Below are 27,921 nucleotides of genomic sequence, written 5' to 3' on the forward strand. Positions count from 1 at the left end.
CATCCTTTCAACTTCCTGGGTTCAAATGCCCCCTGCACTGCTCTAAATCATTGGACTAATGGACTAAATGAGTAAGTACAGTCCAAGCAACACACAGCAGTGCTGGAGACATAGAAAACACCCAGAAAATGTCAGATATCATCATGGCTTCTATTTCTGCCTTTCCCTCGAGTTCTCCTTCAGTTCCACAGGATCCTGAGGGGCCTTTGGGGAGAAGGGTCATGGATAAGTTTTCTTGACTTTTCTAAAATTTCTGAATGAACTTAGGAGCCTCCCCAAGAGATAAGAGACCAAAGAGATGAGTTTTTCTCTACAAGGGCCTACATCCTCACCCAGGTTCACCATACCCTAGAATTTCAGCAGGCTCTTGAACACCAGTGTTTTATACTTAAGCAAATCAAGGCCACAAACAGTAAAGTGGATTTCAGCAAGCTCTCCAATCTGTCAGAACCATGTCAAGACTTTGCAACCTTGCTGTACTTGCTCCCTAAGACTTATATGCAGACATTGAATCCAGCAGGCACTCAATAAACGTTTTCATGAAATGTGTACTGGGGTGGGGAGAAAGTAGCTCCTTTTCAGGGTAGTGAGAGGTCCAAAATGTGCTGCAATAAATTTGTTCATCTACACAAATTAAAATTTGTTGAATCATGAGGATTTTCTTTGATTTTTTAAAACTGGATTTTTTTTTCCAAGTGAGCATACACTTTGTTTCCTGGGTTACACAGGAGAACTCAGGCAACTGAGTCGAAATAGCTGCTTTAATTTCCAGTCCAGGAAAGGCAATGTAACAGAGGGGCAAAGGAGAGACTTGGGGACTAACGCCTCCTCGCTTCTGAGCTAGAACATGTTACTTACAAAACACTCCCTACTATGGATCATAATTGCCTATGTACCAAGGTTACAGTGAGAGCCTGAACTGTGTCTAGTATAATGCTTAGCACAGAGGATCTCAATAAACAGATGAGTTTTTAGTAACAATAGAGCTTCTTCTTTCTCCGGGCGCATGGGACAATTGCTCCTGAGCCCTATCACCCCCAGCCCATCACCCTTGCCCCAGAGCGATGAAGTCATAGTCTGGTCCAGCTTTAACTCAAGCTGTTAGGGAACTGGACAAGAATGACGCTTCAAGTATTAGGAGCAAGAAAACAAAAGAAGAGACAAGAAGCCTGAGCTCCAAAATTCAAACCTAGACAAGCAACAATTCCAAAACAGCCTCAAACTGGGGCACAACGAAACATTATGTAACCAGAAGGCTCCTTTATTTATTCCATTGGCAAACATTTCCTGCTTGGTTTTGTATAAACACGGGTGCAGAATTTCCTAGCAGTCGTATCTTCTGTGAGGCCGGCTATCATTACCCTGTTTGGTTCAGAAGGTTGACCTCATTGTTTGAACAGTTCGCTTCCCCCACTCACACCAGACACTTTGGTGAGTTGGCTCCATTTAGGCATGGGGGTTCGGATTAAATGCTTCTGGATTAACAGCACAACGAGTCTGCACTGTCCCAAGTAGCATCAGCAACACGAAAGAAACCCTTCTGCCCAAGAACTTGGAGCTCAAGTAGTTCGGCAGCCTTTCTGAGAGGTGAAAAGAATGCAAAGACACATGAGGGCTTACCCCAGGTGGGGTTTCGCCTTGGTAAGACCATGTGTACATAAGAGAACTTGGTATGTTCCAGGAGCTATTCCAAGAACTTTACAAAGTCATTCCATGCACACACACAATCCTCCAAGAGACACACTATTTTATTCCCACTTTACAAATGAGGAAACTGAGGCACAAAGGATCAAGATGACAAAGTTAATAAATGGCAGGGCCCATATTCAAATTTAGGCAGGTGAGCGCTGGTCTCTGTGGTCTTCTCCACTATGCCACAGCAGCTGAAATACTGTTCCTGGGGAAAATGAAGTGGAACAGATTTGAACCGTGTCTTCGTGCCACGCCAGCCCCTGCCTCAGCCAACGTGCTCCTTGCACACAGCAAACACGTATTGAGGACCCCCATGTTCCAGACTATGTCCTAGGGATTCAGAGGACATGGATCTAAATAAGACATGGATCTTATTCTCTAGACTTGCACTGGCCAGTATGTTTGCCACTAGCCACACTTAACTAATTAAAATTAAATAAAATTTTAAATTTCTTTCCTCAGCAACAGTAGCTGCATTTCACGTGCTGAATAGCCACATGTAGCTATTGGCTAGTGCATTGGACTGTGTATGTATAGAACCTTTCCATCATTGCAGAAAGTTCTATTAGAGAGCAACGTTCTTGACCTTTGCTACTTAAAGAGGGTTCCCTGGACCAGCAGCATCAACATTACCTAGGAGCTCGCCAGAAATGCAGAGTCTCAGGCCCTGCCTCAGACCTACTGGATCAGTATCTTCATTTTAACAAGATTCCCAGGAGATGCTCGTGTATCTTAGAGTTTAAGAAGCACTTCAGTCTAGAAACTTTTTTTGCCCTTTGCTTCTATTTTACCAATAATTCCCTAGCCCTTTTTACTACACACACACACACACACACACACACACAGACATACACACACACACTCCTCTTTATTCCCATTCCATGCTCAAGTGTTCATTGATAACTAAGATGGTTACAGCCTAAGAGAAGGATTTCTCCCTGGAGTATCTGCCTTATAATAAGTGACTTAGAGAATCAGAGCTGTCCAAACTAAAGGAACAAAAAGAGAAAAAGAGCGCTGGAGTGACAGGCAGTGGGATTCTGTCTGATATTCCCTTAAACTCCTAAGTACGAGGAGAGTCTGGGCAGAAAAGCTTAGACAGGATGAATTAGTGGAGAGAAGCTGCACCTTATGATCAGAACCATGTCGGTGCCAGTCTTGGAGCTCTTCTAAGTAACTGGACAGCCTTAGACAAATTACTAAAACCCTCCAGAGTCTAGATTCCTTGCCTGCAAAAGGAAGGACATTGTGATGGCCCCTTCTAGATCTCAGTTCTACCCAGTTCTTACCACTAAAGTGTTGGTGAACCTGAACAAGTCATGGCTCTCTATGCCTCAGTTTCCTTAACTGAGTCAGGAAGAAGATGAACACATTAATTTGTGTTTTTCTTCTATTCCAACAGTCCATTATTCTCTAAGACTATTAGCCCAGTTCTCTAAATGTCTAGATTCCTGCGTGGAATGATAGAGGCATATCTTAAAGATTTCATGGTATCATTCCTAGCAGACTTTGGACACAGATCCAAGTCAAATAGACAGTGGGGTTCTGCTGGGATCTGCTCCATAACCTGCTTGAAGTTAAATGAGCTGAGTTGGAAACTCAAGAGTGAACACAGGAGTCAGAGTGTTCTCAAGGGCTCAGAGCCGAAGGACCCTGATGGGTCTTGCTATCATCATGGCCCTCTCTTAAAGCATATGCCAAGCAAGAGGGAAAAAATTGTCTATTGGCAGGAAGGGAAGGCAAGAAGAGGACTGAGACAGCAAAACTATACATACACATAAAGATCAATGATAACCAGCAATAATAATAATAGCAAACATTTATTAAATGTGCACAATGAGCTAGGTTCTTGTGGTCGACATGGAGATGCAGCTCACAGATCTCTGTTTAGGAAGGGCTTGCTGTCCAGCTTCAGGCTGTGTGCCTCCAGCTGCCAGCTCCTTCAGGGTTTACTTCATCTGCAGAGAGTCCTGAAGCACAAGCCATATCCCTTGTTGGGAAAGGCTACATCAAATGACTGATCTAGGGGGAAATGTAAAGGATTGGTCACCTTAACTCAAGTCAGGAAAGCTCTGGAAGGCTATTCTAGCCCCAGAGCTCATGCCTGCTTGGCTGAGGCTTCGTCAGACCTCCACCACAGCTTGACATCTTTCTCCCAATCCCACTTCCTAGACCTTCCTCTCATGGGTGTTAATCCCTAATAAATGTCTTGCATCCCAGATGCCCTCAAAGTGTCTGCTTCCAAGACCCAAGACAAATTCACTGTAAGAGTCAATGGTTATAGTAAGCACTGAAATCTAATCCATTCACCTGAGGAAAGTCCCATTTTATTTTTAAAAAGAAGAAATTAAGAAAAGATACAGAAAGAGAGGATGAAAGGAAAGAGAGAAGGAAAGAAGGAAGGAAATTAATAGAAGTTATGTACTTCCTAAGATTCACAACTCACCACCATAGGCGCTGAGAAAATGGAATTTGTGACACCTTTGGACCATTATGGAAATAGCAGTCAGTGGTCAACTGAGCACCAGCCTGGATGAGGAAGAGAGAAATAGAAACTTCTCCACTCTGTTCTCACATTGCAAACAGTCTTTCAGGTTCTACAACAGGAGTGGAAGAAATAGGGCAATAAAGAAGAGACTCAGGACAAGCTGGCACATGAACCTCAGTAAGGTCTGACCAAGTTTCCGGAAGTTCCTTTGTTCTTTGCTCTCTTTCCATTTCTGGCACTACTTTTTTATAAGAAATAATAATGAGGACTGAATATTGATCTTTTACTATGTGTCAAGCAAATGTACCATGAGTTGTATGTATATTATATCAGTTATGACTTACAACAACCACAGGATATTGAGGTAGATATTATTGGTCACCAGCTACTCACTCGCCCTTACCTCTTTCCTTGGGAAAAGTATAATTGCTGACCCCTTCAGTGTTGAACTTGGCCATGTGACTTGTTTGACCAATGAAATGAGAATGTATACAAGAGGATGCTCTGACTGGAATTGTTAAATGGTTTGGCTCATTCTCTCGTGCTCCTGACATCCCCCTCAGAGAACTACTTCTCTCTCAGCTTGGTGCCTGTGGAGTAGATCTGAAGCCAGCTTTCAGCCTAGAATGGAGCTGCCACAGTTGACCTACAGACCCTTGTAGGAAAAAACCATATTTATGGTTATAAGCCACTGAGATCTGGGGGGAGCCATTTGCTACATAGCATTATTGTAGTAAAAGCTGGCTAATGCAGAAATGTTCTTTACTTGTTCCCATTTTCAGATGAGGAAATTCAGGTACAGAGAAGTTAAATGACTTGACCAAGGTCACACAGCTAAAGTAGTGAAGAAGCTGGAATTTCAACCACACAATATAACTTGAAAATAGTGTCCTAAGCACCTGCTTTATATTTCACGTTCACTGTTTGAGATAGACACTGTGACTTCATTTTATATGAAATGCTAAGAGATCTTTGAATTCCACTTCAAACCAACATGTAGTTATTTTATTTCCTAGGTCTTTTTAATCATTCTTTGATGCTAATGTCTATGAATGAGCCAACATTTAATGTATGATTTCTGTGAATATTGTAACCAAAGAAATCACACTAAACTGTCCAATCATTGGTTCAGTAAACAAGCACATTATTTCTGTTTCCAAAAGAAAGTGAGTCAGCATTAAAAAATATCTGATTTTCTTATCAATAGAAAACTCAGGGCAACTCTTACTGCAAGAGAGATGAGGAACGTGTTAGAACTGGCATATCTCTAGACTTTGTGCTTTAAGAGATTTAAGCCTTAAAGAGAAAGATATATAAATGAGGAACTGTAGCCCGCATTTAATTAAACTTTTAAATTAAATAACTCTCTGCTTCCTTTTTAATTTTCAAAAGTAGCGATCAAAAAACTATTCCCCCTTGTTATGTCACACTTACGTTCAAGCTTTTCTTATATGATACTGCAATGTATACAATTAAGTCAAATGATTTATGTGAAAACATCCTCCCCCTTTTTTTTCACTAGCTGAATTTAGACTACAAGGAATTCTTGAACCTTCCTGGGGAATTTCAAGATCCCAACAGAACTTCCACGCACACTCTTCCTTAAGATAGCCCCATCCATCTTCTCCTGACGCTGTGGCTGCTTTCACAGCCCTTAGAGAAGATAAACTTGTGACCCAAGCTGGGAAGTTGGGACTGACTCACGCTGAGAAGCTAAGCAGTATAAAGGGCATCTGGTACTTTAATTTATTCCTTCAGACTTCCCACTGCCCTTACCAGAAGCTTACTGTCACAGTCCTCCGGGCTCTTTCAACTCAAACCATTTATACACCTCACTAGAAATGCATAACTATAAAAGTTCCAAACCATTAGTTTAGATTCTTTCCAGACCCCTTCAGAAGGTCTGCCCTAAAGACAGTGACACGCAGTAAATGATCTCAAAGGGAACATGCCACAAAATACTTAGTGGAAAGATGACCCAGGATGGAAGAGGCATAACAAAGAAAGGCATTTTAAGATTCTACCTCTAACTGCCTCAAACGTGTTTTACCTCTTTTAGCCTATGAACGCCACAAACAAAATGGCGATACTGATATTTTTCCCCTCACCTCTGTGCTAGATGAACAAATTGTTCTTTTGTGGCTTTCCAGAGGGTGTCCCATCAGTGGCTTCCAAAGGGCAGCTGAAAAAGTAAGAATACATATTACAGTTACAAACTAAAAGAAAATGCCTGCCAGTTTCATATACTGAGCACAAGGTCTGCTGTAAGCCCAGCCCTGCCCTATGCATGATGAGAAATGCACAATAGTGATGAAGCCTTCATCCCTTCCTTCAAGATGCTCACACAGCTGGTATTCATTCCTCACTGTGAGCAACAAGTGCAAGGTATGTCCCAGGCCCTGAGAAAGAAAACAAGGGCAAATTGATCAATTTTCCTGATTGCAAAGACTTCACAGTCTACCAGAAAACTGACACTAAATAATTCTAATACAAGACAGAAAATGGGTCTTAAAAGACAAAATTTGGATGAATATAGATGAAGGGAGAGCACTCTAAACAGAAGAGAATTCTATTCAAATGAGCAAAGGACAAAAGTGGAGAAGTAGAGGGACAGAGTGGAAATAGTTTCATTCAACTCCAGTGTAGGGGACATGGTTGGCACCAATGGGAAATAAAATGGGAAAAGCAAGTTGGGAAGAAATTTCAAAGGGCCATGGCTATGAGACTCAGGAAGTTGGCATTTATTCAAAATCTCTTCTGCTGAGCTTTGGTGTTACGAAGACAGAATGGGCAATGATCCAGGATACCCTCCTGGTGTAACCAGAACAGCCTGCTTTTATCTAGTTGACATACTAGAGTTTCTGGACAAGATTTCACTCAAGGGGCCACATACAACGCCACCGCTGTCAGCAAACTGAAGCTGTGCAAGGTTTTTAAGAGGGTCAGGTGAGTCAGAAATCAGATTCCAAAAGATGAAGCTGGTGGTAGCAGTGTGTAAAATGGATTAGAGGGAGGAGGTAAACTTGAAAGGATAAATTAAGAGGTTATTGCAACATCCCCAGGTAGAGGTACTAGGGGCCTGAATTCAAGCCCAGTGGTATGGGAAAGGAGGCAGTTACAGGTAGTACCACGAGGTCAACCTTCTGCCTTGGAAGCAAAAGGAATACACAGGGAGTCAAGGGTTTTGAGCCTGGAAGATGGGGTGCTGTCGCTTGAAACAGAGAACACAGAACGTAAGACAAGTTTGGAAACTGAGAAGCCAAGTTCAGCATGGGACTTATTAAGTTTGAGGTTCTAGCAAGATTTCCAGAGGGCAAATGTCTTGATGGGAATGTCGTGCAGGTAGCTGGAAAAAAATAATCTCCCTAGATAAACACACAAATAAGAGATGAGCACATTAAACAGTTAATCATATACAGGTATTTTTAATAAAGTGCAAAAGATTGTTACATACCAGACTGCATTTAGCTATCTGCTTTCTGGTTTATCTTCCTGGCCCCAAAACAGTTAAGTGCACAAGATTTGGCCCCAGATCCTCTGTTTTCCCTGCTACTTATTCTTCTACTCAGAGACCTTATTTACTACCAACTTCAAAAATCCACATTCCATATCTTTATCTCCAGCTCCACAGCTCCGACTTCCTGCTAGGGATGGCCACGTGACTTGGGCACCCCCAACTCAATCAAGGCAAAGATGAATTCATCTTGCCCTCTCCTCTTTAACTGGTGCTTCCTCCAAATGCCTCTATTTCTTTGAGCTGAGACTTCAAGCACTGGTGCCTCAGACCTCCCCTCACTCATGATACAGTCATCCTAGAATAGCCCTTTTCTGAGAAGTCATTCTCCTGCTCAAAAGTCTCTGGAAGCTTCTCAGTATGTACAGAATAAAAGCCAAGGTTCTCAACCCAGGTTTCAAGGCCATCCACAGGTCCCCCCAAATTACCTTTCCAATCACAGTTCCCACTGCCTCTCTGCCCAAGCCTGCTCTGAGGAGACCCTCATACACTTGACTCTCACACATGCGCACCTGGATTCCGTCCCACCTTGTCAAGCATATTGGCCTTCCTTCCTTCTGCGAGAGATCATCCCTCCTCAGGCCTTTCTTCACATGACTTGTACTCATCCTCCAAACCTTGGTAAATGTCCCATCTTGTCCTCAACCCCTTCCTTGTCTATTCCAGGTCACAGGTGGGACTTTCTCTACACTCACTAAACAAACCAGATGCTGTTTGCCTATCTATTTCCTCCTGTGTGCTATGGGATTATAACAGTACCTATATCATAGGATTGTTTTGAAAATTAAATAAGTGCGTAACAAATCATTAGTATCAGTATTATTAGATATTAGACATTGGGCTAGACCTTTAGGGATATAAGTAGGAATAAATACAGTCCCTCACCGCAAGGAGGCCAAAATCCAACGGGAAAAAAATGGATTGAGGAAGGGAGATGCAAGTAATCGGCCAATTCTTCGCTGTCTTGTCTATCTTTTCTAGGATGTAAGGCAGGACTTTTCTACAGGATTGGAAGCCTTGGACAAAGTAAGTTTAATATTTTCTTGAATGACTCTTCAGAAAATGTATCTTGTTTCTCTTTTTTTTGTGCTTTTTACTTCTCTCAGGAGACTGTGTACTAAATAATTATACTTTCACAGGATAAACATTTTAATTCCAAGAGTCAAAGATTTTTACTCATCTGTCTACTTTTCAAAATAACAGCATTATTATTAGCAATAGGCGAATATTTAACGTCTCCCACTGACAGGTCCTCATCCTTACGTGCTTGCACATCATACACACACACTCATCCCTGACTGTTCAATGCATATGTACTCAATGACTCTTAAAAAGCACTGAATCTAGAGACAAAGAAAGAAAAAGAAAAGAAATTCTTGTCTCAGCTCTACCTTTAGAAGAAGAATTGAGTACCTTAATTGACCTTGCCAAGCCTCAGTCTACTCATCTGTAAAATGTATGCACTAGATTGCGGCCCCCAGTCCCGGTCGATCATAAGATGTACAGCTAGGGACATTTGTTAAAATCCTTATTCCTGGGTTCCAATCTGGACCTGCTGAGTCAGAACTTCCAGGGCAGAAGCCTGGAATCTGTATCCTACAGAAAGCATCCCAGGTGACTATGATAATCAGCCAAGTTTAGGAATCCCTTTCTCAACTCTGATTCTCCTCACATTAAAGAAACACTCCTCTCCAAGTAGCCTCGACAACCTGGAGTCTGGGATCGGAGGTAGAAAGAGCATTACAGAGCTAAGAGAGGAGCTGTAATAAGGGACAGAGTCTCCTCCCTCCTGGCTTTATGCTCAGAAACACGCTTTCTTTTCACTTCCCAGTGTGGTTTCTGATCAACATAAATGTTTCACCATTTATGATTCCTCCACAACACGGCTAAGAGCAAAGAAAACACTTTGATTATTTTGATACCTCTTAAGGACCTAAAGCCAGCTTTGAACATGTGACATAAAATCTCCCTCGTGAGATAATATTGTTGCAGTTGCTGAATCCGATTTGACTCAGATGCATATCTTCAACTGTTTCACTTACTCAACTGTGTTATTTTTAAATCTTATTGCGTCCTCCCTGTTTACACAAAGATACGTTTAAGGAATTATACACAGCTTGACTGGCTTTGATCGAGCCTCTTCTATAAATGCCACTTTGCTGGGGCTTTCACTCAATCAGCTCAAGAGGATACTTCTTCCCACTCTCCCAGGGGAGCTCCAGGGCTCTGCTTTGCAAAGTCTAGAGTATGATTTCTTCTAGAAGAGCAAAACCACCTACAAGAGCTTCATAGGCGGAAAAGTTTCCAGACTCTGAGCTAAGTCCTTGGAAATGTGTATGCTCATTAAACATGACCGTGAGTTCCTCCATATCCCATGACTGGGTACCCATCCACAAACAAACAAAATCACCCAAATTCTCCCGGAAACTAACTTTGAAGAGAGACGTTGTGCGTCTTTCTCCCAGGTTGCAGCACAGGAAACTTGATCCCAAGGAGCCCCCATTTTCTGGTTAAGGGTTCTCAGCCTGTGGAAACTGACCCCCTGGCTCCATCTTTTGCGAGCTATGTGAATTTAGGCGAGGCACTCATGCTTATTGTATCTCAGTTTCCTCACCTGAAAAATGATAATAGTGCCCGACTCAAGAGGTTAGTGTGAAGTTTAAAGTAGATGGTATATAAAAGGCTGAAAATGAATCCTGCCATGTGGTAAATACTCCACGAGTGCTAGCTATTATTTCTTTTTGCAGAGCCTTAACATTTGAGGCAAAATAAGTGGTATAAAAAGAGTCCCTATGCCCGAGCTGTCCCACCACGTCAGCAGTGGTCAGTTGTCTTCTTGAATCGTTTGCCTTTGTCTCTACTAACAAGCCTGTTCAACCATGTGAACCCTGGTCAGTAGACACGTCCATTTTCTTCATCGAAGACAGACTTGAAAGAGTCCTCCATTCTTGGATGGCTGTCACTCTTAATTGAAGGGCACGACTTGGTTTGCTCTCTTTTCTATGGCCAAAGGGACACTACTAACCAGGTCCCAAGTGCTCCGTTCCAATTTGCCATTATGAAGTCATCTTTATTACATTACATCTGTATTACTTTTGCACACCAACAAAGGCAAAACACCATTGCTTTAGCTTGTCCCCTACTGCTGCCATTCTGGAGGTGAGAGATACAAAATTCAACCACAGTTGACCTCAGTGGCTGACAGCCAGTAGACACCCAACAAATACTTGAGTAATTAAAATCTGCCCTCCCAACCCTCCCTACTAAGGCATTCAGACCATAGCACAGTACTCTGAAAAATTATCAGGCTATCTAAGAGTGTCCTTCAAAAGGGGAAAGCAGGTGGAGAGGAAGGAAGAGAGGGTTAGCGTTGTGGATGTTTTACCATGAAAAGCCAGGGATTGTTATATCTGTTGGAAGAGGGGACATGAGTATGAAGTGATGGGCATTTAAATAGAATTCCCTCTGTTCAGTGCCTAGATTTAAAGTTTTTATTTGACATAGATAAGAAAGAACAGAACCTTAAGCCATTTCTGGCAGAATGACAGGAAAAGAACTACCCAACACTCGGATGAGTTACTTGACAAGGGAGATTGATGAGTCAAATGATCAGGCACATTTAAGCAGTCGAGGATGTCCCTGCCCCAGGAAGGCTAGAACAACACCAGCAACTTGGCCATAGATAGTCACATGGCATTTCCTACTGAGCAAGATGGCTCTGCGTTCAACAAGGGCAATGGAAAACCAAATCATGGAGAGTGTGAGTTTGCTGGCAAAGATTCCAAAAGGGAAGAAACTTATCACCAAGGTGACAAACCCTAAAACTTCATTGATTTAAAATTTGAGGTGTTGAGGCCTGCCCAGGGGTGTAGTGGTTAAGTTCACATGCTCCACTTCAGCGGCCCGGGGTTCACAGGTTCAGATCCCAGGAGCAGACCTACACACTGCTCATCAAGCCATGCTGTGGCAGCATCCCACATAAAATAGAGGAAGAGTGGCACAGATGTTAGCTCAGCAACAATCTTCCTCAAGCAAAAAGAGGAAGATTGGCAACAGATGTTACCTCAGGGCCAATCTTCCTCACAAAAAGTAAAACTTTGAGGTGTTGAGAGTAAGACGATTTTTACTAAAATACTATTTGGAAAGATGACCTTGATTTACTTCAGAGCATGCATAATTAAGCTAAGATTGTCCGTTACTCTCCCTCAAGTGTTGAAAAATGGAAAATCCCTATTAGTGAAACATGATGTTCAAAGTACATGGCAGACAAAGACGTGACTCTTTTTGGTGTTTTTATTACATCCTGTTCACTGGGACACTAAAAACTCAGCCTGTTCCCACACCGCATATCACGGTCAGAGTTCTGACACTCGGAAGAAGTGTAATGAACCTTCGATATTTAGTTCATATCTGGTGGGATGGGGAAGAATGAACAGCTGTACACAGGAAAAATAATATGAATTATTCAGAAGAAAATTCTTGATAATAGCTTCATTTCTGTTTCTACATATTTGTAACTGACATAGCTTCAGGAAGTAAAGAAATTACACCCATCCTAGCTTTAACTGAAAGGCCTGTGGCATTCTGGGAGCAGTCTCTTCTTATCAGTGTTAACTTTGGGGAACACAATGGCTTCTGGGTAATATCAGTCAGTGGGAGATAACCAAATTGCTAATTCTCTACCCCAAGAGAGTGGTTTCATTCATGTAAAAAAAATCTCCAATATAATGCATTCCCTTATCCTAAGGACATTAAAAAAAAAGAGAGATGGCTTTGAATTTCAAAATATCCCAATAAGAAAGTTTTTTATTATTACTAATAAAGATGGTATAAGCAGCAAGGAAAATGACCTAGGAATGTAATTTTATTTAAGCAGAATTTAGTTATGGAATATATACTCACTTTTTAGTCTGATCTATGGTCTAGACAGAAACAAAGTTTAATATCCCTCATCCTTTTTTCTGTTCTCTTCGTATGTGTTTCTTACAGCCATCTCTGTCACAAGGGCTGTGCCGCCACGGGAAAATGTGCCTGCTCTTAGCCTAGCTAAAGGAGGCACAGTTTGCACATGGTAAGGAAGGTGATAGTGGAAACACGAGCAGAAGCAGTGCCAAATTTTTCATTTAGAAAAATGAGTCGCAGATATCTAAAAAATATATTACTTAGAGAAGACAAAAGGTAAACTGATTACAGAATTGGGAAAGAGCAGGGAAGAGAAATGGTTAAAGGAGCTGAAATGGGCCCCTCAGGGTAGTTGAGTAATACTGTAAAGGAATGTTTTTAGATCAAAGTTCTCTATCTGCAGGGAGAAAATAATCAAAAATTGGCTTAAAGTCAGTCCAGAAAGATGTCAGCTTAACTTTCAGGATACATTCTTGGTGTATAAGTTGATACATATCACATTAGGATATAAAGAGAAGTCTTGTAATCTCCCTCCCAGGAGAGGCGTGAGACAGAAAAAGCCCAGTAACCCGCATAACCATTTCAAGTGGCCAAGTCACGCAGAGCCAGAGGAACGTGCTAGATTTCCAGGGTCCTTACAGGCTCAGGATTCTCTAATAATTCAACAAACATGAGTCCATAGAAGGGAGCACTCTGCCCCGTGTTCAGCAATTTCGGCAAATTCCAAACAGTTTTCTTTCATACAAACGAAGTTAACAGCAACAACAGATTTATAAGGACATTGTACAATCAATCAGCACCTCACGGAGTGGGATAAACACCTGCTTTTTCTTTCATATGGTAAATGGCTGGACACAGTTTAAAATAGAGCCAGAGCTCCATGCAATTAAAAGAACCGGTGGAGGGGCGGGCCCAGTGGTGCAGCGGTTAAGTTGGCATGTTCCACTTCAGCGGCCCAGGGTTCACCAGTTCGGATCCCCGGTGCGGACACAGCACCACTTGGCAAGCCATGCTGTGATTGGCATCCCACACATAAAGTAGAGGAAGATGGGCACGGATGTTAGCTCAGGGCCAGTCTTCCTCAGCAAAAAAAAGGATTGGCAGCAGTTAGCTCAGGGCTAATCTTCCTCAAAAAAAAAAAAAACCAGTGGAAAAAAGCACCACACACAGGGCGACCATGTAGACAGTCAGCATTTCTGGAAGAGAGCGAGTGGACCTAGAGTTCACAGGGGAGTTTCACGGGATTCTTTAAGCAAAGTCAATCTGCCACATTGAGGAAATGCAGGGTCAGCCTTAATGCTTTTGGTCCCAAGGGAAAGTTGTCCAATTGCCAGAATCTGAAGGAGAAAGAGAAGGAAAAGTATCTCTTTTTCTGTCACTAACAGTGACTGAGAAGAAATGGATCCTATGCAGAGGCCCGCCAAGAGAGAGCCTTCTGCTCGCTTCTCACTCTCCCTTGACACTTGCTCCTGCCACCCTAGACAGGCATTCATGGGACCACAGACTGAAGAATGAAAGAAATTTAGAAATTATCCAATTGAAAAAAATCAAAACATACACATCTCAAAACCCCCCACCAGCTAGACCAATAGCCCAAGAAATTTTTCTTCCTTCTCTCATGAGAAATTCACAGTCCCGGCAAGGCAACCAGCTGGAGGGCAGCGCCATCTCAGAACTCGAGTTAGTTTCTCCAGTTTCTGCACCGAAATGGACCCTCCAGCTTCCTCTCCAGGCGGCACTTCCCAAAGAGACACCAGCAGCTCTCTGTTCAGAAAGAGGTCTCAGTAATCTGCCTTAATTGCTGGGCTTCCGAACAGCTTTTGACTCCACCGCAATTATGCCTTAAAAATCCTACACCCATTTTGTGTTCTAAGCCATGGAATTTTTTGACAGTTAAGTCAGAAAACTTGGGCCCATATTACTCTGCCAAATAAGTCACGTACAGAGGAAACAAACCCCCTGCTAGAAAGCCCCAAGCTGTTCCTAGGTGTGTCACTAGTCTACTCTCTTCTCTGTTTAAAAAAAAAAAAAATTCCTTTCCTTTTGTGCTTTTATTCTTTTCTTGGTACTAAATGAAAAAGTAGAGTGTTTGTCATCCCCCGCTTGAATGGACAGCCCCCTATAAAACAGTTCATATCATGTGAAAAAACAACCACAGTGCTAGCCGCTGAAATAAAAATGGAAACTTTTTAAACTGTTGCTAAGCGAAGACAACAAAGGTGTCCCCTTTCAGAGTTGATAAGAGATCATGCGGTTGAAATTCTGCACAGCACTTTGAAAACTAGAAGCCTTAGACTTAGGACCTCGTTCTTCTTTTAAAGCAAATAGTTTTGAAAGCTTGCTGGATCCAAAACGGACTCCACCCCATGCTGTTTTTGATCTCTGACATTCTGAGACAATTACTGCTATAATCAAGTATGTATTGATTACGTATAGCCCTCCAAGCCATTTACACTTAAGAAAAATAATTCTTAAAACATGTCAATATTAGGACAAAGTGGCCTTGAAAATGAACCAAGCCTGCACAAAATTCATGTTTTTAAGAAACAACAAATAAAAAGAGGGAACAAGCATTTTTGCTTGAAAGCTCACAAAATTGGAAACAAGGAAAGTCCATAAAATTGCCTCCAAACCACCTTTCCCTACCCCTGGAAAGCATTTTATGAGATAATGAAAACCTCTAACCTTGAGTGATGCGATTAAGTAATAAAAGGCTGAATTCTCCCTCCTATATAAGCCCACGGGGTGCTTCCGAGAGCTTGGCAGAGGTCTGTGTAAAGAGTTAACGGTGTGTTGGTGCAACACCAGGTTACAGGTGTTTGTTGGAGATCCCACTGAGATTTTTCTCCAGACTGGTTAAACAACAGCTTCATTCTCTCGCACTCCAGTGGGCTGCTTAGCAAGCCCTAGCCTTCCTAGAAGGCTCGGTACACAGTGCACATGGGTGCATTGCCTCTGCTTTGAGCCTACCGGAAAAGCAAGCTTGCACACTTACAATCTCGTGAGTCACTGATGAGTACTATCTGGGTGACAAAGCTTGCATAAAGAACCCTCTCTCTGTCCACATGCTTCACAAGAGACTGTGGGGCTCAGCTCCTGTAGATATTCCAGTCCACTAAGAGAAGATGTATGGCCAACCATGGACCCTGGGGATGCAACACTTAAAGGATGGCGAATGTGTACCTTCCTGGGTTTAATCTCATGCCTTTCCTCTGGAGGCATGGTGAGGGCACACAGGCTTGACCCAGACCACTGCACTGCAAGTTCCTGGTAACAAGCAGGTTAAGCCAGCTAATAAATCAACCCTCAAATCAGGGCTTCATCACCCTGCGCCCTGGGCTCTCAGAGCTTTGCAGCCATCTGAAATTTCTTTAATGGGATTATCCTGATGGACACAGAATTCCTGGAGTCTGTCAATGTAAAAGGACTGCTTCCAACAATATTTATGAGAAGGTGCTTTCATAGCTCATCTTCATATTTTTCTCCTAATAGTCCAGCTGTTTCTGTATTCTAAATTCTTCTCCCATAAAACCTTTCCATCCATGGATACATGTGTACCTGGTGGCAGGGGGTGTGGGGGGGAAGGGTGGCTCTATTTTTCAAAATGTTTTATTTTTAAATGATTTCAAATTTAAAGAAAAGTTGCAAGAATACTACAAAGAAATCTTAAACACCTTTTACCCCAATTCACTCCTCCTCTCTCTTTCTGGGGCATAAGTATCCACACATACACACAGATGTAGATATAATTATTTCTCAACCATGTGACCATAGGCTGCACGTCTGCTGCCTTACTCTGTAACACCTCAATGTGTATTTCCTAAGAACAAGGAGTCTCTTACATAATCACAGTACAGTTATCAAATTCAAGAAATTTAACATTGATGTAATACTTTTTAATCTAATCTACAGTCCACATACAAATTTCATCATGTGCTTCCAACAACAACCTTTATCATTATTATTTTGGGCATAAAGGACAGAGCTCTGGATCACATATTATTCAGTTGTCATACCTCTACAGTCTCCTTGAACCTGGGAGCAATCCCTCAGTCTTTCAGTTATTTTATAGAGTGTCTTTCAATTTGAGTTTCTCTGATATTTCCTTGTGATTAGGTCCATGGATCCCCTTTGGGGCTGGAATACTACATAGTGATGTCTTCTTGCCAAAGTATTCCATCTCAGGACCCACGATCTCCATTCACTCCTGTGTGGTGATGTTAATTTAATTTCTATCACTTGGTTAAGATAATGGTCCACGATTTCACTGCATAGTCTTTCTTCTTCTGTACATTTAGATACCTTGAGATTATGTAAATTCCTGTTTGTCATTGAACCTCTACCTCTAGATTCAGTATCGATTGATGATTCTTGCCTGAATCTATTTTTACTCTGATGGTCATGTGTTTCCTTTTTTATTTAAGTAACATTCCAGAAATTTAATCCACTGAACACCAACAGAGGGTAGAAAAAAACTTTGGATTGCATTAGCACACAACTCACCAGGCTTCTTCCTTCACAGGGTAGCGATATCATAAAAAGAAGGAAAGGGCGAAATACATACACTACAAATGGGCCACAATATGCTTTTCATTTATCCTAGTTTTCCGAAAGAGTCCCATCCCCAGAGGTGAGAGTCCGAGTCTGAAATCACGACACCATCTTCCACTCCTCTGATTCAATATCAAGCATTTTTCACTATGATTACATGCAGTCACCAGTCCAGGGCATTTCCTCCCTTTTGTTTAAATTGCTTCTAGAATAAACATCTCAAAACTTAGGATGGCAGCCAACGGAAGATAATCTCTCAAGGGAAAACATTGGAATCCTCACAACTTCCATCAGTAAGAAGCAGAGGAAAATGACAATTGCCATTCGTTACCGAAGAAATTATATTCCACGGTAGAACTTCTCGCCTTTAATTCCATAGAATAAAAGTTAGTCTTTCAAAATGTTAAATCTTATATGTGGTAAATAAATTATTTTGTAACTTTCCCATGGAAACAGAAGCACATACACATATATTATATATATAATTTACACCCGTACGCACTTTTCCTTGCTCCAGGGGTCTCAGAAATCTGCTATGTTAATTATCAAGAGAATACTATGCTACTTCATATGAAATGAAAGAAAGTGGAACCTACTGGTTAGGGGAATCTACCACTTATCCCTTTAAGCGTTTATCTTGTTCACTAAAAATAACCCTATTTCCTTGAGGACAGATGGAAAATGTGAGGTGACAATTCCTTTTCCAAGAAAGCATGTTACTTCCCAAGAGGCAAATTCTCACTTCAAGGTGTGGAATATCCACATGCATAAAAAACTCTCCAATCTGTGGGCAAGAAAGCCTACTCAAGTGAGGATTATCCTAATACAACCGGAGTTTGACTAAAAGTAAAAAATAACGAAGACAAAGTGGACCAGGTGCACCTAATAGACGCTGATCTGGCCAGTCTTGCTTCCTTCATTACTAATCAGAATCTGGCAGCATGAGTTAGATCTCATCATCTAAGCAAGATTTGCTTGTCTTTCTTGCATAGGCGTGTATTGTGTAAAGATATTGTATCAAAATCCTAGCAGGTCGTCAAGGGAAAAAGACCACACATCTTCACACAGAGTGAAAGCATATTGTACCGCAGCCTGTGGTGCCCTGTCCTGACAGGTCGTACTGTATTTTAGAGCTGGAAGCAACTTAAAAATCATTTTACAGCCCTCTCATTTTTAGGCAATGCAACAAAGACACAGTTTGAACACATGCTCATTTAATAAATATCATTTGCTCAAAAAACCTTTATCAAGCTCCTATTTTGTGGCAGGAATGAAGCCAAGCCCTGGTTATACAAAAGAAAACTAGATATACTCTCTACCTTTACAAATAATGCAACCTACTTATGCAGTATTTATTACTGATAAAAACATCACAGTTTATTAAAAGCTTTCATATAGATCAGCATTGTTCAAAAGAAATATAACATGAGCCACATATGTAATTTTAAAATATCCAGTAGCCATATTTTTAAAAAATGTAAAGTGAAATTAATTTAATAATATACTTATTAACACAGTATGCCCAAAATATCATTTAACATGTAGCCAACATAAAAAGTTATTAATGAGGATGTTTTACATTCTTTTTTCATGCTAAGTCTTCAAAATCCAGTGTGTCCTTTCCATTTACAGACATCTCAATTCAGATGCTAAATTTGCATCAGAAATATTTGATCTGCATTTAGATTTCACGGAGGTTTACAGCTAAAAAAAAAAATAAGTAGATTGACAAATTCAAGTTATTCCAACCATTCTTGAAAGCTTTCCAAGAACTAAATCCAGCAGGATTTAAATTTAAATTTTAATTAAAATTAAATATGACTGAAAAATGCAGTTCTTCTGTCACACTAGCCTCATGCCAAGTGCTCAATAGCCCCACGTGGCCAGTGGCTGACTTACTGGTTGTACAACTCTGAACAATATCATTTTATATTCCTAGAAAATAAACGAACTGGGCAGAGCAGGCATTACTACTCGCATTGTACGTATGAAAAACAAACACAGCTTCCAGACGATCGAAGGACTCATCTGAGGCTGCAGGGTCCCCACAGTGAGTGGGAGAATCAGAATTCAAGCCCAAGACTTCTAAAGCCTGATGATCTTTCCCCTCCATCTTGCTGCATTAAAAATGAGTGTGAGGAGCATTACACTGTTTACAGCACTGTGTTAGGTCATAAAGAATCTTAAACGCCAGATTAGTAAGTTTAGAACTGAGCCAGCCCAGAGGTGACAATCAGGTGGTCTAAGGCCTGAACTGAATCATAAATGTGCTCTGTTGGCCAGGCCCAATTGTTCTTTTAAAAATCTGAATTTGAGTATTTCTCAATGAGACCTGCATTTTCCAGGTTACCACAGACCTCATTACCCCCATTACTCATAACTGTCCAGCTTCACCCACTCACTGTTCTTTTCCCTGCCCCTGATGCATTTGAATTTGCCAACCCAGCAAGGCAATTGGTGCCATTAAGGGTTTTCAAGCAGGGAGGGTGATACAACACTATTCACAGAAGACTAATCTGGCCCTCCATGCAGGCTAATTGGGTAGCGGTAAAGACTAGGACTAAGGAGACAAGCTTAACTCAAGCACTGGGCTTTCTTAAAGCTCTTTTTGCTTCTTTCAGGGTTATTTCTTTCTAGTTCTCATTAAAATATCTTTTTGACCCCACAATGTCTTAAATTTTCAGTCAATGGCTCAAAATAAGCTTCCAGTGAAATGAGAGAACTGCTCTCACATATACACACACACACACAATTGGTCTCTAGAGAGGTACCTAGATGACTTCCACTGAAAGCTTCTGAGTTAAAGATATGGATTTTTAAAATGTAAAGATACTTTTTTCCTTGCCTGCTAGGAGGCACTGAACAAAACCTCTAACTTCCATATATCTGTGTTCTTTTCTTGTTGATTAAAAATTTACGAATTTTTCATCTTTGCTATACCACAGGCTTCTGGAGGGGATGACACAATGGTAGGTTTCTCATTCTTTCTATGAAAGAAACCATAGGAATATTGACTTGGACATTATTGTTGAGGAAGGGAAAATGGCCCGATTTTGAGATGCATCAATTTTCAGTGGCCCCTTGAAGATACAAAATTGAAGGAGCAAAAGTAATTATTCAAAACGATTCTACTAGTATGAGTTTATTGGTTAATCTGATGTAGCTGTGACATATTATATTTATCATAACTTGGGAAAAGGTGAGAATCTGTTTAAGGCAATTCACTGAAAAAGATCCAACTACATTTTTTATAAATCATTTCAGAGACAGTTTTCCATATCTGAAAAAATACTCTGTTACTTGAGTCTACGTGTTGCAGTGATTGTCTTGAGTAGGAGAATCTAATGCAGAGTTTCTCAAATATGAGTGTAAGATTTACTGGGGGCAGGATTTTACATGCAGATTTCTCGGACCCAGCCCCAGAAACACTAATTCAGTAGGTTAGGGCACCTCAAGCCCCTCAGTGAATCTGAAGCAGGAGGTACCTGTAGACCATACTTTGAGAAATATGACTCCAGCAATTGGCCATGGGTCATGGACATTTCATGTGGGGCAGAGATCACTAACTTTAAAGACTACTTCCCAATTAAGATGCAGTCGATTGATCGCACTGATGGCTCCAACTAATAACCTCCTTGTATCCACACTCTCTACAATGGGACTCTGTGGCTTCTCCCATCAAGACAAAGAGTCTATTTCCCTATATTCCAAGGCTATCCTGACCTTGTGATTTGCTTGTAACTTTGCAGTAGAAATGTCAGGGTGCCAGCTCCAAGTCTGGGTCTTGAGAAGCCTTGCATGCTTCTCTGTCTCAGATCCTTGTCACCACCATGAGAATAAGCCCAGACAAGCCTGCTGGGGGATGAGAGACTGCATGAAGGAGATTCCAACTGTTCCATCCAAAGTGATCTTGGGCCAGCCTACAGTCAACCCAGAAAAGCGGAGCTCCCTCCCTGGTCCACAGCTGGGCAGAGATGCATGGTGAGCCTGGCCAAGAGCAGAAGAAGTGTCCGGCTGACCCAATAGCAATAAATCTTACTGTTTGGGGCCACAGACTTTAGAGTAGCTTGTTATGCAACCATAGTTAACTGGTGCATAAGGCAAAGTCCTCACCATCTGTCCTCTGCTCAGGAGAGTCTGAATGAGACAATCATTCCTGCACAGGAGGAAAACACATCTGTTATTGTGGCAGATAAATCCATGGCAAAACTTCTGCCACTTGATTTCACTGGATTTTATCATGGCCCCAAAGCTCTCCCAACACATTTGGACTAAGGTGATGGCCAAGGAGATAGTATAAGATGAGAAGTGAAACCCAGGCCCCAAGCAATCTAATAGTTAACAACAAAAACATAAAGCGACATTATTTAAAAGCATTACAAGATGAAAGACTCAACCCATAATAAAGGATTTTTTTTTTTAGTGTTCTGTCAGGGTCTTGCTGTCCATTCACCATAAAAGAACATAAAAGGTATAATTTTTCATATTTCCTGTAAATCCACCTAGTCTATGTGAATTCCTCAAAAGCATTCAAAATCAGATCTTTTAAAGCTCCCCAAATGCAAAACCAAAATTAAGACTTTCCTAATAATTCAAACACAGTTTGGCTGAATCTCACCACCACTAAATTATTACAAGCTGTCGCACATATCTAGAATCAGAATGTCAGAAGGACCAGGTTTCATAAGAGAAACACATCTTTGGGCTCCTAGAACACTGATTGTTTTGGCACCAGTTGCATCACTCTCTGCTTGTAAAGCAATGTCTGTGGTGTAGGAAACGCTCCAGAGCAGTGGGTCGCAGAACAGCACACCATATGCTCCGCAGTTCACCAGCACAATGGCCCTTAGTCAATGGTGATACCTTGACCAAGAAGCTCTTTACAAACTGGGCTTTACATAAATGTGATGGGGACATTACATTCAAAGGCCAAATGAGTTACTTCTTTTGTTTGACAGATAATTATTTCATGCCATATAGAAGAACGAACAAAGCCTGTCAAAATCATAGACTTTACTCATCACTGATTATCTACAAACACACTAAAACGGAGACAAGCCTAAAAAAGTCTATTTGTCCATTAGAGCAAATATTAGCCCCACTGTCCCCATAAGGTTTCCATAACTTTCTTAAAGATTGGCTCCTTATAATAAAATGACCAAAAAAGTCATCAAAATAGCCACAAGCTAAGAAATCACATAACGTAGTATTTCATAATTACATATTACATACAGCAGAAGTGAAAACAGGAAAAGAAAGCCATTTTCTTTCACAGCTTCCAAGATGATTTCCCACACCTTTCAATAAATTTCGTACCAGGTGTTAAGTCCCAAGTTTTGAATGATAATCCAAAAAAAAGGAAAATCCTGTGGTTTCATAACCCTCATAACTTGGAAGCAAAAGTCTACAAGTCAAAATATCCCTGGGTATATATTTACAGATTTCTTCCTCATTTTAGGTTACACCTACAGTGAATCAGTTTTTCTGGTTGTGCAGATTCTGACTTTCGGCTGTTTTAATAAAAGCTTAGTGGCTTCCAGTTTAAGTTGCCAGCACTCTAGGAGTGCCCTCTTGGTGTGAGAAGCCAGAGATGATTAACTGAAAAATATTTCCAAGTTAAACATTGATTTTCCTCTGCCTCCATTTATTCCTATCTTGGACGACCTTTCCAACTCTTTTTTTTTTTTTTAAACAAAAGAAAGCAGGCACCAGTGGCTTTGCATTTCTCAGTAAAAAGCAAAAGCAGAATTCTGCATTTGTTAGTGCTTGTGGTTTTATCTTATAAAGAAATGAGCAGGGTATTGGGGCAATCCAAGGAAGTCTATTTGCTTTTCATTACACACACGGACAGACACAGACACACACACCATACTCGTGACTTGAATGAGATCCTTTCTGTTTTGTTTCATTTCAGTTACTATTTTACTTTGGTGTTTAGTCCACACAGATTCAGAAGGTATGAGACTAGCTTAGTTTATGGGTTCACTTGAAGCTTCTCCTTCTTGTTTTCTTCCTACCTTTTAAGAGAAAGGCACATATTTAAGACATCTATCCTCCAGACCCCAGTCTGCTATTTCAGTCCATCACCAAACCCTGCTTTGTCTCCTTTGCAGTATCTCGTATCAAATCCACACACACACGTGATTCCCTCTCTCTTAGCTGAGTCCCTACCAGTGCCCAGCACTCTAAGCCTTAATAGCATAACAGCCTCCTATCAGTCTCTCTTCTCCATCCTACTTGCAAGATTAAGATTAGTCTTACTAGAACATGACTGTAATCATGCCCCTTCTCCACTGAGAGGCCTACAGGGACTTCCTCCTGCCTGATATCAAGGTTAAACTCCTCTTCCTAAGTCAAAAAGCCTTTCCATTTATCTACGCAATCTAATTTCTTGCCATTCTTTGCTGCCTGACCAATTAGGCTGGTTTTTCCCAGGCCATCCCCGTCTCTGAGGAGCACTACAACTGTTTACTAATATCTATGGAGCCTCTCCTTCTAGGCACTCACAAAGATAGGTGTGGCCACGTGACCTCCTCTGGCCAATGAATTCTAAGCAGACAGAAGTGACACATAGCACTTCTCAGTGGAAGCATTTAAGAGCCAATGCATGATTCTCATCTCTTCCCTTCTTTGCCACAAAGACCTACAATGTTCCAGATGGTAGTGACTCCATTGCCCTGGATCCCTAAGTGAAGATGAGTTGCAATAGAGGCCTCCTAATGATGTGTGATAAACATTAACACACAAAAAAACATATACTCCATTGCTTATGTCACTGAGATTTGGGGACAGGTTGATGCTGTAACATACCTAGCCCATCCTAACTTTGCTGGGTCCTGCCTCCCAGCCTTTTGCTTTACATGTGCCCTCTCTGTATTTCTTCCCATTTTTTGAAGTTCTTCTCAGGCTTCTGAATCCAGCACAAGTTCTCTTTTTCTCGAAGAGGACTTCCTCATTTATCCCATGTCACCATCATCTCCTCTTTCTCCATATGGATACACACCACCATGTACTTTAACCCTTAATCAGCTGTGACCAGACAGCTATTGAACTCTGCATGTTGAAAACTGCTTGGAACACAAAAGCAGATGAGACACAATTCCTCTCATCAAGAAGACAAGGTATATCCACCAGAGAAATACAATTAGAAAAGCATAAAGTAATAGAAGATGAGACAAAAATTGTCAGAACACAAAAATGGTTCATTGCTAAGCCAGTGGCATAAGTGCTTAGTGCCAATAATGTGACTAAAGGCATCTGGGTAGACTTTTAGGAAGCTAAGGGCTCCCTTGAGTAAGATGTGGCCAGGAGGAAGACTATTTTAGGTAGCGACTTAAAGCCAGAGCAAAAGCATGGAAGAGGAACGACTTAAAGTTGGATCTGTGTATAAAAAAGTTTATCAGAAAAATATTTGTTTTAGAAAGTACTGGAAGAAAATAACAGAAAAGTAGTTGGAGTCAGATTTTGCTGAGCCATATACATAATGCTAAAGAATGTGAGCTTTCTTCCTGAGGAAACGAAGAGCTGTAAAGTTGCCCAAGGCAGAGTAACACGTGAAAAGCACTTTATTGGGGTGATCAGTCTTACATCTACCAGGTAGGTGGATTGAAGAAAGATAAGAGAATTTCCAATATGTCATTCCCCCTAAAATTTAATGAATGTTAACTTTGTCTCTCCAGTTACCATGTATCAGTTAGCTATTGCTGAGTAACAAATCACCCCCAACTCAGTGGCTTAAAACAGCAAGCATGTATTACTGTTCACAAGTGTATGGGCTAGCAAGTTTGTTCTTCTGGTCTTGGCAGGATTCACACAGGCATCTGTGGTCAGCTGTGGGTTGGGTAGGTAACTCTGTTGACATTAGCTAAACTTTCTCACATGTTTTGAATATAACTGACTAGAGACTGATATAGGATGGTCTCTACTGAGACAACTGGCCTCTTCACCTGATTTCCCACCCTTTAGTGGGCTAGTCCAGCCTTGTCACATGGTAAAGGCAGGGTCCAAGAGAACAGGCAGAAGCACATAAGGTCTCTTCAGCCTTAGCCTAGAAAATGGCACCACATCATTCTGCTGCATTCTACTTGCCAAAGCAAGTCAAGAGTCCAGCTCAGATTCAAGAAGTGAGAAAGTAGATTCCTCCTCTTAAAGGGAGAAGATACAAAGTCACACTGAAAAGGTGGGGCCTCAGCAGGACCATTAGTTGGGGAGGAAACATGCAAGGAACTAGGCATCCTCTGCCACAATTTACTCACACCCACTGTATTCTGCCATAAGCCCAGGAGGTACTTGTACTCACCATTTTACAGACAAGGAAACTGGGCTCCCAAGTGGTTAATAACTTACCTAAGGTCATATATAATTGAGGGGCGTGGTCAGCATTTGACTCTCAGGGTAATTCCAAAGCCCATGGAGTTTTATTTTTTGCTAGAGATCCTTATATTGAGAAAGAGTAAAAATCAAGGGTCAATGCTAGGGTCAAAAGAACTAAATTCAAGTACGAACTCTGTTGGTTTCTTTATCTCTAATATATCCAGCTGTCTCACAGAGGCTAACATAAAAACTGAAATATCTGCACACACAAAAGTATTCGGAAAACTACAAAATGGCTTACAAATAAAAGATGCCCTTTTTCTAATTTTTAATATCCTTATAGAATCTGGATATAAATCTATACAGCAGAAGGTGAGCAACGACCTCTTGGAGAAAAGGGCATTTATTATCTAAAATTATCTAAATTATACAATATGAAAAAAATATGTCTAAAAAACAAGCCAAACATTTTTACATCTTTTCCTTATGAGAAATTTGAGTAAGTGAATATTTGTTGGTGTTAAGAAATTATTGTTAATATTTTTAAGGCGTGATAGTGCTATTGTAGTTTATGCTTTTCTAAAGAGCTCTTTTTTTAGAGTGAGGTAGCAATAGATGCAATTATATGAAGACAGAGATTTTTCCAGAAAGGTTAGAGAGTACAGCTGAAAGATGACCTATGATTAATTACTGAAGCTGAGTGATGGGTACTTTTGTGTCTTTTGAAATAATATTTTTATGAAAAAAGGTTTTTCTATTTACTTAAAGTCTCCCAAATATGAGTAGACTTCCTTCCTCTAAAATAAAACCTCTTGACATCTGATATTTCAGAAATATTCCCAGAGCAATAGGCATGACATGTAGAATCTGGATATTGTTTCTTTCAACATTAAAACCAATTACCGTCTTTTCTCACAGCCAGAGTGAAGCTTCGAAGCTGACTTCATTCCTCCTTACACTTTAACTTCAGGTTTCTTCCTCTACACATTAACCACTGCAATCTTGCTCCACCCTCGCTATCTTTTCTTAGCAATCGTCCATTCACCCTTGTCTGAGCCGCTCTCTCACAATGTTTTTCTGGGTAGCAGAATATGGAGCAAGGCTTGTGTTGATTTTGTGCAGCCCGCATTCCTGGAATGTTAGTGCTAAGCCCAGAATTTGACCTGTAACACAGTGAGGAAAGAGTTCAAATGCAAACTCCAAAGATATCCATCCCACAGAATAGATGCCAATAAGCAATTTCCTTTTCCCAGCCTACCAGAGATTTTCATCAGATAGCCCATAACAGACAGAACTCGTGCCAATATTTTATAACCCATAAAATTTCTTCAAGCAATTGTACAGATTTCCAGCCATGCTTTGATCAGTCTTTGTAACAGTGACTCCAGGCCTTTGCCTCAAAATGATTCCTAGATCTCGATATGTATACAATGGAAAAGATCTGGCCTTAGGAAAGTCGCTCATTAAAGCGCTAATCTGTTCCACCACATTCTTCCGAGACACAGTGATCAGCATTCTAGCCGGCCTCAGTGGCCAGCTCTAAGAAGACTGATAGAAACAGCTTAAGTAATTGGATTGCTATATGGGATTGAATGTCTGACAACAAAAGATAGCCATCTCTATTCGACCACCATATCTTTGTTCCAGCAATGAATTCATTTAGCAATGCACTTAGAGGCTCCTAGGCTGGGAAGAAATGACAGACTAAGGACACAAAAGCTGGGCCAGCTGATGAGCCCAGAGACAGAGGCTGTGCAATTCCAAAAAGTTAATTACGGTGAACACAGGCAGCAGACAATGACCTGTTGAATCATTACCATAATCACATTACTGCACTGGTCTGCAGTTCCCAGCCAAGGGAGGTACTGGCTACTTCTCATTCTGACCATGCATTTTATTCTCATTTGCCACCTGCAATCTACTGTACACGACTTCTTGGCTGATATGCTCTTAACTAGCTCAGCCTGTTTGTATGCCTTAGCCATTTTTTAAAATTTTAATATTTTTTTCTATCCAAAGAGACTGATAGGATACAAGTGTTCAAGTAGTCAGTAGAGAAGATGTTGGTGCTAAAGTTATCTCACGCTTGTCTCCAAACTTGTGACTTGGGAAAGTGCTATCATCCATTAAAATATAATTGCAATTTGAAAATCATACATTTACATATAACTTCAGATATGTCTAAACAAGGTTAATATAATAAAAATCAGAACATTGATTTACAACTTCAGGTAGGCGTAAAGAGGGCTAATATAAATTAGAAGAGTGATATCTAAAGTCCATCCTATAGTGAAAAGCAGCAAAAGTTCCCATACTCACTGAGTCTGAAGCAAGATTCCCAGTTAATATTTTCCTAGCAGCTTTGACATATTTATTTCTTGACCACGGGGTATTTAGTTTCCTCAGCAGTGTGACATGAATTATTTTCACTTTTAACTCCTCTGAGACGGTTTTGGTCTGT

The 27,921-nt window shown here is 40.9% G+C and overlaps 1 long non-coding RNA gene across 1 annotated transcript; it reads right to left on the minus strand.

Moving 5' to 3' along the window:
• Window positions 1-3,492: 3,492 nt before the first annotated feature.
• On the minus strand, window positions 3,493-27,921 carry LOC123277309 (uncharacterized). Its single transcript, XR_011494558.1, has 5 exons — window positions 27,780-27,921; window positions 26,364-26,623; window positions 6,289-6,362; window positions 4,139-4,221; window positions 3,493-3,714 (listed from the first exon to the last, which is right to left on the minus strand). It is a non-coding gene; the product is annotated as an uncharacterized lncRNA (long non-coding RNA).

The sequence above is a fragment of the Equus asinus genome, chromosome 15 (assembly GCF_041296235.1).
Source record: "Equus asinus isolate D_3611 breed Donkey chromosome 15, EquAss-T2T_v2, whole genome shotgun sequence".
Lineage (NCBI taxonomy): Eukaryota > Metazoa > Chordata > Mammalia > Perissodactyla > Equidae > Equus > Equus asinus.